Genomic DNA, 14,579 nt, shown 5'->3' with positions numbered 1-14,579 from the left:
CCCCCAGATGCTGTCACTGCTCACACTGCTCTTCTCTTGCACCAGACAACAAAAACTGTTAATTCTACCCAGTGAGGCAGAAGAAGTGGGGCATATCCACATGGCCCCTATGGGGACACAGCAAAAGGAAAAAGTCTGAATTCCCATAAAACAATACATGAGAGACATTAACTTAGGTCAGGTTGTGGTAACCTACCACAGCTCTCTGACCCCAAAATCTAAGCTCCTCAACTAGTATCAATACTTAAGCCAGTGCACATGCTGCAAATAACCTGCATCTTCAATATCTGCACAGTTAATTTGTGGCTTCCCATATTTCAAACGCCCCACTCAGAGTTAGATGCTCACCATTAAAAGAGTTCAAATATTATTTTGCATTAGCATTTTTTAATGAATATTTAAATAAACTCTGGGAAACCTGATCTGAAAACATATTATAACAGAAGGCTTGAACTTTAATGGAGACAAGCCATCATTACTAATAAATTATACTCTGGGTAATGTCAGATAGATGAAAGACAAAAATCTAGACATAGGCATTAATTGTAGTTTTCTTAATCTGTAACTTGAGTTAAAAATAAAATGCTCACCAATATTACTTAAAATCTTCAGCTGCACTAATACAGCCAAATGTAAAAATGAATATGATGTAAAACAGATTTTTAAAAGGATATTAAAAGAATCAGAACTACAGTTCAAATCTCATATGATTTCGCATGCTGACATTTCAAAAGGTTTGCAAATGCCAATGTGTAAGTCTTTCTCTGTCCAAAATCTACCTTTTTTTTAATATTAGACGGTAACAAAATTCATTGTGGTGTTTTGCTTTGGTGGATTTTTTTAAAAAGATATTTGATAGTTTTCACATAAAATACTGTAGCAGATATTCAGTGTCAGCCACCTCCAGCACAGCTGTTTTTTAAAATGAATGTTATTTCAATTACAAGGTTTCTTTTTGGTGACTCTTGTGAATATAAATATGTTCTGATTAATTTTACAGATCTGCATGAAGCAGAAGGATTTGTGAATCTCTACGATATTATGTTCATGTCCCAAATGAAGACAAGGTCTAAATAAGTATAACATCTACAGAAGCTTAGTGAAGTCTGATGATCATGACATCAGTAAATACTAATATACTACACTGATATAGCACAGGAGACTTACTGGTAGACGATGTAATAAATAAAATGTAACCCGTGGAAAGAAAGCTGATGATGAATTATAAATGTCACCAATATGCAATTTTGACTGAAAAGAAATCTTGAAATCTTGTTTCCAATTTGAATACTTTTATAGACATACTAGAGACAACTTCTCTTCAACAATGCCAGAGATTATGTACGCGAGTTTTATAAATGCCTTAGCACAAAGAAACACTTTTATAAGGATCTATTCTGTTTGACATTCAGGACTACAGATGAAAGCACCTTATGTTCACCTGCTCACAAAACCACGTATTATGTTTCTAGTTTAATATTACATATTATTTGCATGCTAAACATTGTAACTGTTTTGTTCCACTGATCCCAAGTTAAACAAGTGATATTCTACCTCCTAGAATTATCATCATGCTTTATTTGAAACTGTTTTTCATTTTCTTTTGTTCAGCTTAAACCTGGAATTAATTGTTAGACAAAATAATTGCATTTTTTATTCAACACTTCACAGCCCTACTTACCTCAGTCCAAGCAATAATCTGAGCAACGACATAGAATAATTAATCATTCAAAACTAACTGCAGCATGAAAAAGTGGAAGAGCCTGCTTTAGAAGAAATTAAACCTGATCCTCTAATTGGCTTGCACTGAAAAAATAACCCTTTTAATGTCAAATGAAAGTTTTACGGAATAATTAATTTGAGGATTCAGTGAAGGTATAAAAAGGAAAATGGAGAGGGAAGAGGGACAATTTTGTTTTGCAAAGTGCACTGCTAAACTTCAAGTCAATGGACGGACCAGAAAGCCTCTTCTGTCTGCACTTGGACTAATGCACGAGCCCTCGGAATTACTGCAGGCACCGGGCATGGGCCTTTCCCTCGCTGCCTGAAGAAGGGGTGGTGAGACATTTGGGAAGAAGAAGCCTGTGAACTGCAAGATGAAAGAGAGAAGGTCCGTAAGGAGGGGAGGAGCCTTTGCTATCGAATTATCACTGTCCATTAGGAACGTGTTGTTGAGATGCTGTACGGCAGCTGAAGCGCAGGCCGCTGCCTTGTTCTATAATGCACCAAACACATAATTTCAGTTGCAACAAGTGGAGCCTGCTTGTAATTAAACTAACATCTGTTGATACTTAATCCATTTATTCAACTCCTAATACATGCAAGCTTTTTGCATTTAATCTCCCATCCATAAGGATGTTCTTTGACCTGTGTTTTGGCATGAGTCAAGTAAATGTTGACTAATTTAAGTATAACTTTAGGCCTATTGTGCTTTGGAAATTAATTTTTACCCTGGGATTCTTATCTTTCCATTTATCAAATGATACAAAGCTAGAAATTAGCCTTACTCATAATCTTTATCAGTTTTCCTATTTCTAACAGAAATATTGCTTGCTTCCTTTAGTCTTCACAAGTTGCATTTCCCAACCTCCAGGGCTCATAAAAAGCAAATAAATACAAATTGTCAAAAATTATATATTGGTCTTGTACCCTGTTGCACATCAGTACATAATTACAAATAGGGTGGGTGGAAAGGGAAATGTTCTGTATAGATTTTCACAAATTTTCTCTTTCTTTCTGATAACAGGATTTCTCTCCTTAACGTTTTCCTTCAGTACAAGTCTGCCAGGGGACATTTGCAGGTATGTTTAAGGGCTAAACTTTAATTCTATTTTGGATTTGGGCCCTTTTTCATAGAATGGTTAGAAGCTAAGTAAAATGAGAAAAGACAACCACAACAGAGACAATTTAGGCAATCAGCCTATGATACATAAATCCAGTTAAAGAATGAAAGCCACCAGATCAAGAACAGTCAAAGCACTAACTCAGGATCAATAAAGATTTTGTAAAGTAAGCAAAAGATTTATGAAAACCTAGGACAGTAAAAAACCTCACAGCTCACAGAAAATGATTCTTAATACCCTCACCACACTCCTAAAACGAAACAAATAGGACATAGCAATCCACTGTAATTATTAATAAGACTATATACATCAGAAACTATGAAAAATGTATTTTTCAAATGAAGGAAGTTTGAAAATCAGCATTATCCAACTAATTTGGCAGAACTTTACCTTACCAGACATGTTCCACTTTTACACTTTAAATAAAACTGAAAATTTCATTTGTTTTCTTTTTACTTTTTTTTTCTTTTCCTTTTTAAACTACCTTCATTGCATCACAGAGTCTAAGGATTACAATCACAAGCCCACAGAGAACTATGTAAACAGGTGGGAACGTGTTAGGAAAAGTCACCAGATTACCTGCACCTGCAAATTATGCACAAATTATAAACAGCTGGCAATTCAGCTTGGCACTGCAGCCTACTCCCTGCCTCCCAAATATTCAGGTAATGTATTTATTGTATGTTCTTTCTGTGTCTCCAAGTATACAGCTGAAAATAACGGGAAATTTTCTCTAAGACTGTGCTCCACGCAAATGTCAAGTTAATATGGTCTTAAAATACACATAGAAAAATTGGATTTTTAAATTTATTTTTAAATTATTTATTTTATTTTAAAAATAATTTTTTAAAAAAAATTAGTCTTGATGCAAATTCCCACGGAGCTCCTCAATGTGGATTCTCAATTGCTTGTCAAAACCATGCCCCAAAATTTTATGAAAAATTTCTGCAGGCTTTTGTCAAAGTACATATCAAATACATTGTATAAATTTGAATAATTGTGATAAACTGATTCCTTGGAGTTTAAAAATACTAGCAAACTATATTACATTTCTAAACAAAATTATGAGACCTGGCGATAATGTGCCTTCATTGGCATGGTGCAGGACAGGGCCCAAACTAACATGAACTCTGGTTTAGCACTGCACTGGCTAAGGGTGTCTGTATTCAGGACTTTTTAACTAAAGAAAGAGGAATTTAGGAACCCTTATTTAATGATAGTTCTGCTCTGCAAGTATGATAAAACAGACAGCCTCCCATTTAAGAATTTGAAGTCTTACACAAAAAATGTCTGGGTTTATAACATTTTCTTCAAAATACATCTCCAATCTCACTTCTTCTGTTTTCTTTCTTCTGCGAAAGAAACATATAGAAGTCATGTCATAAAGACTTACCTCCCGCATAGGTACCCAACCCCAGATGAACAAATACACTGGACAAAAAGAACACTGAAAATATGAAACAAGGAAAAAAAAACACAAAACAAAAAAACCACCACACCCACACTTCCTGTGTATTTGTTCTCCACCAAAGAAAACAAATTAGAGAAACTAATTAGGAAACTCACAGGAAAAAATATTTTAGAAGAGTTAACATGATTCATTAGCATTCCCTCTACTTTACTACTCTTCAGCAAAGTACAATGGATGGAGCCTTCCTACCACCAATGACTCGGCTTTGCAGTACCTATATGCACACAGGAGAAATTAAAAGGCCACTCAACTTAACAAGTCAAATTACGTCTTTTTGGTCCTGAACAATAATCGATAAACTGATGCTAGAGCCAAAAAGAATCCAAGTTTGGTGGTCAGCTATTACCTCTGGCTCTTGAGGGCTGGGAATGCTATAAAAAGGCACCATGCTTGCCCAAGCAGAATGAGGAGGAGAGCAAATATTTTCATTTGTTCTCGCTAGCAACCCTTGTGGTTGACTTTGAAGCAATCAAATCATTTCCACAGAGAAATACATAAGCATATATAGGCCCCCTCAGTCCTTCAGTGTAGGAGGGATACCCCCTGCGTGCTCTGCACAAGAGAAATAATTAGTCTGGATGATGATCTTTCTCATTTATGTTTTTAATTGTTAATGTGGCTAGGAAGGTTGTCTTTTCAGGCAGATTTCTAAGGTAATTCAGTAATTCATGCCATCTGTCAGCACCTTCTCCCACTTTTAAATGAGAGGGCAGGCTGCTGTTATAGTACATCCAGGTGTGCAGCTGTTGATGCCACTTTTGTTTCGGTCACCCCTAGAGGAACTGGGAACACGCCAGCCACACGAAGCAGCAGGTTAGCAATGACAGCGAGTAAATAGCCTGTGTAATGTGAGACACAAGCATCTGACAGCTCTACTGGTGATGCCTTGCTGTTACTCAGCTGCTCTGCAGCAATATATTTTACCGGTATTTTTATTGCCAGCATGATATTCTAAGTCGGGTGAAAAGCTCCTCTGGCCAAACAGAGATAGGGCTGAATTAGCTCAACCCATTGACTACAGAAACTTTTAAAAAATGGAAATGGAAAAACTCTGGGTGGAGATCTCCAATGAAAATCTTCACTGGGCACAACAGACAACAAAATAATAAAGATCGATAAAATCCTGTACATGGGAGGTGGGGGAAATTTAAGATGACAGTTAACCTGTTTAAACCAAGAGGTAAAATAATGCCTATCCTTGATGCTGGGAGAATCAATGAATAAAGCTTATCTAGTAGGAAAAGCTTTTAATCAGCTCATCAGTCAGGAGAGGTAGCATAAGAAGGTAAGGGCAAATCTATCCGGAGAAATAAAAAAAAAAAGAGAAGATTGTCAGCCTCTTTTGGATTCTATGCAAAATCTTGCAAATAGCTCCAAAGGGAAGAAAAACAGACACAGAAAGGTGTAAAACTCAAGTGCAGGTTTACCAAGACCAGGCCAACATAATATGTTTCTTAACCAGTCTAGAGAATTGCAGTAAGCCTTTGTTTCTATTTCAGTGTCACTAAAGTGGCTGAAAATATATTACATGGGAAATTAATTAGAACAAGGATTAAAAGTATAAAATGGAAGTCGCTACAGAAGAAGTGATCTGAGTAATGCTGGACATACTTTCCAGCTGCAGAAAGGTCATTAGCAGAGCTCCTCAAGGACAGATCTTGGCATGGGCCTTACTATTTTTTTAGTTGACTTGGCAATTAAAATATGAGTGATAATGAAGCTTGCTAATAACACAGAGCTGGGAAGTACAGTCAATACAAAGGAAAAACAGCCTCCCAAAAGAACTGTATGATCCCAAGGACTGAAAGAACAGGAATAGGATTACATTTAGTAACTCCAAAAATAATTACTACATACTTAATACCAACAAAACAAGCTGGTATAAATGTAGCTGGGTGGCTATAAGCAACAGTGTTTGTTCTATTAGCAGACCAAACAAAACCAGTAGGACATAGCTATACTGGAAGAGAGTGTGTAGTAAAAGACAGCTTCACTGGTACAGGAAATCAATATGCAATTATAACTATCACGGGTAAAACCTCATTTAGACAGGTGTGTGCAAGATTTAGTTATCCTTCTTCGATCCAAAGTGAGACAGAGGATTAGTAAAAGACTTAGGGAACAATAAAAGAATTCAAATTGGTTAGTTAAACAAAAGACAGAAAATACCAGGTGTCTGTAAACGTGTAACAGGCAGGAGAGTAAAGCCAAAAGCAAACAGGAACAAAAGCTATTTATGCTAAAGAAATTTTTTTTTTGCACCACAATAAAAAAGGCCCAGGTTGGCTATGAAGAAATTTTCATTGGGAGTTAACAGGGTTTTAACCTTGCAAGAGTGATGGAAGGCCTGGAAAAGCATTCCCAAGGAACCTGATAGAAGGGCTAATAAAAGTTTGATTTTAAAGTGGCGTTTGATATATTTGTATGGACACCATATGTTGCCTCAGTCTGTGCTAGCAAAACACATTTATGAATCAGAAAGTCCCTAAAGAAACCAACTTTATTCCTGGTCTAGTTCAAACGTACCTAAGAATGCCCAAAGACGGGCTATCACAAAGTACATCTTAAGTGCAGTGCCGATATGCAAGCTAACATAAAACAAGACAACAGACTTTAGGGAACACATGTGGGTAGCTGAAGGAGAGAAAAAGGTTTCATTTTTTTTTTCCTTTTCTTTTCTTGGCAATAAGATGGGCTAACGTTTTACCACAGAAAGAGACTCTAAGAGTCCCTCTCTAAGAGTACCAGGTTATCATGGCTCTGTTTATAGTTCCCTTGTTTGTAGTACTTCCTGGCACTTCATGCATTTTTCATAGCTGTTTCTTGTTAATATATACCGTATTCCTCGGAGTGCCAACAAAAAGGGCACTTAGTTGTTACTACCATTTTGCAACTTTGTTTTAATGACAAAACAAGTAGCGGCAATGGCACCTTCTAAAAGTCTTACAGGACTACAACTTCCTTGTGGTGACAGAAACATGACAACAGCATCCCAAAAGATCAGATGAAAATAAAACTTTCAGTGTCCAATCACTGAACCACTGACAACCGTAACAGTTTTTAAAATCAGATTTCCTCACTTGTGCACATGAACACACAAGCAGTTCTATGCCCATCCATTAAAACAGGTTAACACCATGTTTCTATGAGCAAAACCAGTTACTATACACCAGCAAATGCAGATCCACATGCATAACTTGGTATCTGGCCTGAGAATTATTGTCTTCAATATAACAACGTCATATTTTCAGAAGAAAGAATCCAAAAACCTGACACAATAGTGAAGAAGGCACTGGGACCCTACAGACAGTTTATTGTCAGGCACTCTTAACAGACAAATCTGAAGACGCATTACTCCATTTACATAAATCCTTCCCTTTCAAAGCTTTGTTCCTTCTTCCTGACAAATCAATAAATGGCCTCTGCCCCACTCAGTAACTCCCCCCATGCACTCACTTACATGTTCTTCCTCTGAACTTCAGTATAAATTTACCTCTTCTTCCACATATGCCTGGTCATATCTTCACAGAAGGGAAAAATTCTTCCTTCTTTTCACAGGCCGTGGCCTTCTCCACCAGAAAAATAGAATAATAGCTGGTAAATCTACAGTCAGATACCCTTGAACAAATCAGGACAGGTAAGATATATGATGTAGTACTTTCTAAAAATTAAGGTGATTCCATTTTTTGTTGCTCAGCTGTGTTTGGCTTAAATGTAAATTCAGTTTGAGGTTTTTGCATATATCAAATCAAAGTAACATATTTACAGAAGAACATTCTCATCAGCCTATGCTATTATTCAAAGCTCTTCTAAGAAACAGCTACAAAGAAAAAAGGGAAAAAAAAACAAAACAAAACAAAACATCAAAAATATCTAGTAAGGACTTAGCTTCCCAGTAGAGACAAGGCTGAGGAGTCCCAAGAGTATTGCAGCCATAGCTGCAATGGTTTATCTCATTTCAGTACTTCACAATTGTCCAGATAAACACGTCCTGTTTTTCAAAAACAGTAACATGCAAGACTCTCAAAGAAAATAAGTGTTTAAAAATCCTGCAGGTTTTCTCCCTCCTCAAGGTCACTGAAATAAATCCACCTTCAAGTTTTGCCTTAAAACGTTCATATTAAAAAAAAAATAGAAATAAGAAAGTAAAGTTACTATTTTGAAATATCATTAAAGAATCCTTCTAATAAAACATACAGACAGTAAGTGAAACAGTAGACCTGAGAAATAAGCAACTTTTATCTCTCTGAACAACAAAAACATAAATGTCAATAATTTCCAAATTTTAAAAAATTCTTCAAGAATCAAAGTTTCAGGCATGAACAGCATTTCATTAAATTTAAATTGATCGAGTGATATAATATAAAACACAAAACAAATGTGCTTATATAAATTCTTTTAGATGTTGTGTGACAGCACCACTTAATTACTTTTTCCATGTCCTGGAAGAAGAAACTTAAAGACCTAATTGCTGCACTAGTACAACAAGGTCATAACCCAGTGAGACATGAGATGACTAAAATAATGTTCCCAAGAAAAATCAAATTTCCTGAAAAATACAAGACTGTAATTAATTTATAAAAAGTATCTCTATGTGGTCATGACACATTTTTTCTTTTTAAAGTTGTTAAAAAGCATAAGAAAGAGCAATTTTCTCTTAGAGCAAAAAACAACATACAATTCAGACACATAACACAAAACTGAGCAGACTCTTCCCTGTGCAAGTGACCCACCAAACACCATTCCTGGCTCACTGCGGCTGATCAGACTGACCATGATTTTAATGAACCAGAGAGTCACTGACTCATAAAATTAGAATGTATTTGAAACTGGCTGATTGCCTAATTCAGAGCTCGCTGCACCCAGCAACCTTGGGTTCACTGTGAAATACAGTTAAGATGAAGAACGGGACAGACCATAGAATCATAGAATCATTTTGTTTGGAAAAGACCATCAAGTCCAACCATTTACCTAGCACTGGCACTAAACCATGTCCCTAAGAACCTCATCTAAATGCCTTTTAAAGCCCTGCAGGGATGGTGACTCCACCACTTCCCTGGGCAGCCTGTTCCAATGCCTGACAACCCTTTCTGTGAAGAAATTCTTCCTAATATCCAATCTAAACCTCCCCTGGCACAACTTGATCACCACTGCCCTAAGTGTGATAGCTCAACTGGCCACCATGCATGAGTGATGACAGAGGAACGGGGAGGAAGAGGGCCAGGATATCCCTCCAGCGAGGATGTGGCAGGAGGTGTCATGCCTGTGACACCCAGCACACCTCCAGAATGGGCAGGAGAGCAGCTTCCCTGAGCCAGGCACCAGCAGCCCCAAGGAACCTGGGGCTCGGGCTGGACAGCCAAAGTCTGTGCTGCGACTTTAAGTTCCCACCTCTGCTGAGCTGGTGGCCATGTGCATCATCCCCACAAGTGCTCAGCTCTGGGAAGCAAGATCCACCACCTTCTGAGGGACCACCATCCTTGCTGGTGAAAGCTCCCCACCCCACCACATGCAAAGATGGGACCTTGTCTCAGGGACAGCATCCAGCCCATCAGGGGAAGCATAAGGTGGTCTGAGTTAGGCAGTTGGTCACTTCTCTTTTTAAGGTCACCCCTCGCATAGCAACTCACACCACTGCTTTGAACACCTTTTGAGAAGCCAGCACTAGACTGTCATGGCCATTACTTTGTTCTCTACCATTCATCACGGTGACATTGCATACCAAGGAGGGGTGAGGAGGAATGACAGCAACAGGAATTCAGACCACTGAACATCCCACAGACCTCCATGGACCACACAGCCCAAAGGAGGACACATGATGGAGAGAGGATCAGGAACAGGGAAGAAAACCATATTTAGGAATAACTTTTAGGACCAAAAAAAAAAACCAACACAACAAACAAACAAACAAAAAAAAAAACCCACACAAAAAAAACAACACCAAACTCTAGCACAATAGACAACTTGTTTGTTTGTTTGGGGTTTTTTTCATTTTTGTTTTTTAAATGCAAGCCAGAATCAGTTGATTCCCAAAGTAGATGTGTCTGTACCTCGATCTACTTGCAACAGGTAAGAATATTTACCATGGATTCTTCACAATTTCAGTCACCTCTGGGAAAAGCACATTACTCTGAACCACACTAGCTGCTGACATAAGTCACAAAACCAGATTACCATCTCCATAGTAACACCCTTCACCCCCTGAATTCAAAAAACAAGCCCAAAATACCAAATTCCATCCTCAACAATTTCCAGATACATATACATCCCCACTCCCTCCTTTCAGCACCACCTCACATTTGTCACTTTTGACATCTCTTCTTGGGTGCCTGGTTATCTCCTCAAATTGAGGCTCTTTGAAACACAGTATGTCTAACCTTTGTCTCTCTTCTGGATTTCTATTCCTGTTTGACTGCCTGTAAGTCTGGATGTGATCTTTGATTCTCTATGCATCCCTTCTGCTATGTTCACTCTTTTATGGAAGTCCTGTCATTTCTTTCCCTGTCATTCCTAGGATTCGTACATTCTTGCTGGCCACCAGGACTAACATACTTTCTACTGACAGTATTATTTGCTGGTGTCATTATTGGTGTCCCAGCTGGCCTAGTTGGCTGTCTTCTTCATCCTCCTAGCCCGCTTCCAAATATCATTCATCTCTTTGAACCCGTCTGCTCGTTTTCTCATTTCTCAAAGAAACAGCCAGTGATTTCTTTGCTCTGTTCTAAAAACACCTCTTATCCCATTTCTCACTCTACTAACATCTTCCTTATTCTCATCCTCTGTACTCTCACCTTTCCTACTCTATTTGCCACCTTTCCTATTCTTTGCTTAACTGCCCTTACCCACCTGCCTTCAAATCCTTCAAAAAATTGGCTTAAAATACTCATTAATGATTCTCTCTTGTGACAACATTCAGCAGGTCAGTAAATTATGCTCCATTTGTATCTCTTCAAATATAACTCGATTTGCTTCCAAAGAAGGTGACTGTTTTTCTGGAGTCACATCAATACAATTGCTATAACCCATGCCTCTTTCTTTCAGAAAAAGAGGTTTGATATTACCACTTTCAGTAATTCTGACTCAAAGAAACCAGTCCTATCGCATCTTTGCTACAATTATTCTTAAATTATAAGACAGTTCAGGTAGCAGTTCCCATACTATATTTGACGAACATTATTTCCAAAAAAAGAAAACAGATGATTGCTGCGCGATGCTGACCACTCAAAACTCACAAGAAATCAATGCAAGATACAAAGATTCAAATACTACAAGGTCAAGGCCATTGTAACACTTTTGATTATGTTACCTCTACCTTGTTAGTAATTGATCTTTTAGAAGCGATCTAAATATATTATGAGCTTAATTACACTATAATACAAAAGTGACAGACAGGGAGCTGGGGCAAACTGCAATGAAAGATGTGATCTTTGCACGGTTACCAAAAAAACACATAAAGGAAAAGTGCAAAGGTGGATATTAAATGATGGAGGCAATCTGCTTGTGTTCTTGTTCAGTACACTCAACGTCCCTGAGGACGTTCAATCTGTTATTCTGGATACAACCAGACAGAAAAAGCTTAAAAATTTAAAAAAAAAAGAAAAAAAAAAAAAAGGCTAGCAGGAAAGGCTACTCTGCCAGCCTAAGGAATCTTTTTTTCATGTTTGTGAGGAGAGACAATGATGTTACAGCCTGTGGCAGGGGTCCCTGAAGGGCAATTTTTTTCTATCAGGTTTCTGATAAAAAACAATGTAAACAAACAACTTCATTCTAATGCATTAACAACACTGATAGTATCTTCTCCTGTAGTTTTGATTAACCACTTTGTGAAAGACACTTTCCTTCTCTCATGCCCAAGACCACCTAATGTCTCTTTCTCCACTATTTGTTCACGTCCACAACATCATTAATTTATTGGCAATATTTGTGGTCTTACACTAACTACAGACTGCTACTGCTGACTTTGAGGCTGAATCTCGGGTATTTCTTAAGTATAAGGAACAATATAATTATATATAAACATACTTCGGGAATGACAAGCTGATGATCAGTTATCTCAAGTGACATAGCACAGCAACAACCGCAGTTTCTTTCTAGTTTTGTTTTGCACTTTCTTCTGATTTACTCAACTTTGTTAAGATGAGATGGTGTGTTATATGTTATCTAATTCATGGAATGAAGACACTGGCCTTTCTGAGTAACCTTCTGGCACTGACAGCACTTGTTCTTGGAAAATTGCCTAGGGAATCATTACTTTAAAAAAAGAAAAAAAAAAAAAAAAAGAAACAACTGGAAAAAAAAAAGGCATTTGTATCATGCATTAAAGAATCTGCTGACCTGAAAGGTGATATTTTAAAATCAATTAAGCAACCAGCATGCACCAATTCTGGCTAACAATATCAACACATCAAAGAATAGAACTGTATCAACTCCAGTAAAAAAATGTTACTAACAGAGTGAATTACCTGAGCACATTTTAAAGGCACCACCTCAAGAAAAACAAAAAAGGGTGTCATACGTGAAAACAGCATTTGTTTATCTTGATTTACCTTACTACCTTCAGTAGTAATACAAGTTCATAAAATGCTATTCTGCAGCATGCTCCTCCCCACCTGTGCAAGATTTGACTCACTCCTTATGCACAGCCATGGGATGCAAACATGAAGACTCATCAGGTCTGATTTGCAGATAGGATGAGTATCCCCAGGCAAGCGAGATTCAGTAAATTACACGATGTATGGCAATTCTGAGAGACAGGTGCATCTTCTTTAGCTCTTTTTCTACTCCCATATGCTAGGAGAGGTACACACACTACTTGCTAGAATATCAGAAACGTCTGAACATACAAAAATCTAAGGCTAAAATTGCCAACATCTCTAGACCACTTTTTAAAATGCACACTATCTTGACATTTCCCTGTAGATAAAAGTATACATTTTAAATGATTTCTATTTAGAAAAGCAGGTGTTCTCACAACAAAACCCCAGTTTGAGCCTCGAATGAAACAGGTTACCAAATTAGGCAACCAAATGCAAAGAACAGTTGAGTGTGATGCTGCTGCAATGGTATCCTCAGGTGACACAGCACATATTTCATTTGTGGTGTTGCACCGGGGGGTGGTGTCAATCTTTCAAAGAAGGGAAGAAGCAACAGATGCAAACAATGAAAAATGCAAATGCTGGGCTACAGGAAAACATGAGGAGATTTCCCACAATTAAGACAGTTAACAGTATAAATAGCCCTCAGAAAAGTCATCTGGGTGGCTACAAGTATATTACATTGGTTATTGTTTTCCATGCTGAAATCATCTGTTACCTAAGGACATATGTGTACGGAACAGGAGAAAAAACAGTAGCTGTATGTAACTTCTGATATCAACAACTTACCTTTTATCAAATGAAGACTGACCATGCTATAGACAGTTGAACTGCAACTTCTCTTGTGTTTCTGGCAGAATGAAGGAGAATTTCCAATATACTGTGGGCTGACCCTCTAAAGGCAGCACAGTTAACTAAACACTAGAGTCAAAGAAATACATAAATCTTGCCATTTTCAAGCAAAACATTGGAAACAATTCATTCTGCTGGGTCTATAAAACCCCGTGCAACAGATTCTGTGAATGACTAGCACCAAGTGTTTAATATATTCAGAACGCAAGGCAATCTTTCAAATACTTGTTTCAAAACTGCAACCTAACAGTAAAATAACTACTGCTAAAAGTAATTTGTCAATACTACATGAGATGGAGATCATCTAGGAGAAAAGAATGCAATACAGAAACATTCAGAACTGGTTTTTTCCTGTGGTTTTGAAACAAATTAGCTGTCAGTGATTTGCAGAATAACAAGAAATACTGACTAATTAAAAATATTCAAGTATGTGAGCATGATTGCTGTGAAAATATTGCCAATAATTTACTGGCTAGTTAGCCCCTTAGAGAATGCCAGCATTGGACAGTTCTTGAAGTTGAGAAGAAATGGTGTAGGTCTTCTATTAATTCATCATTCTGTTCATTGTAAGTCAGTGACAGATGACTGCGCCAATGTTACAGAACAACATTCATTAATAATCAGCACTTCCAGCTGAGCAATGTAAGTTCAACCTTTTTGAGCTGCTGGATGCATATTGTGTGTGTTAAGACACAGCAAATCAGAACATGCCCTACAGATACTGGCTCCGGCTTTATGTCTTTTTTTAATGTATTTTTAAAACTAAGAATGGAAAATTGGAGTCTCTGAGATTTGAATTACCAGTGAGTTTAGAGAAAG

The 14,579-nt window shown here is 37.5% G+C and overlaps 1 protein-coding gene across 1 annotated transcript in view; it reads right to left on the bottom strand.

Annotated features, from left to right (window-relative positions):
* The window catches only part of PIEZO2 (piezo type mechanosensitive ion channel component 2), a 309,138-nt gene that overhangs the window by 281,541 nt on the left and 13,018 nt on the right, over positions 1-14,579 (bottom strand). The window lies entirely within an intron of this gene.

This window comes from Caloenas nicobarica, chromosome 2 (genome assembly GCF_036013445.1).
Source record: "Caloenas nicobarica isolate bCalNic1 chromosome 2, bCalNic1.hap1, whole genome shotgun sequence".
Classification (NCBI taxonomy): Eukaryota; Metazoa; Chordata; class Aves; order Columbiformes; family Columbidae; genus Caloenas; species Caloenas nicobarica.
Note: the sequence above shows the minus strand (reverse complement) of the source record. Positions and strands in the feature narration are given on the sequence as shown.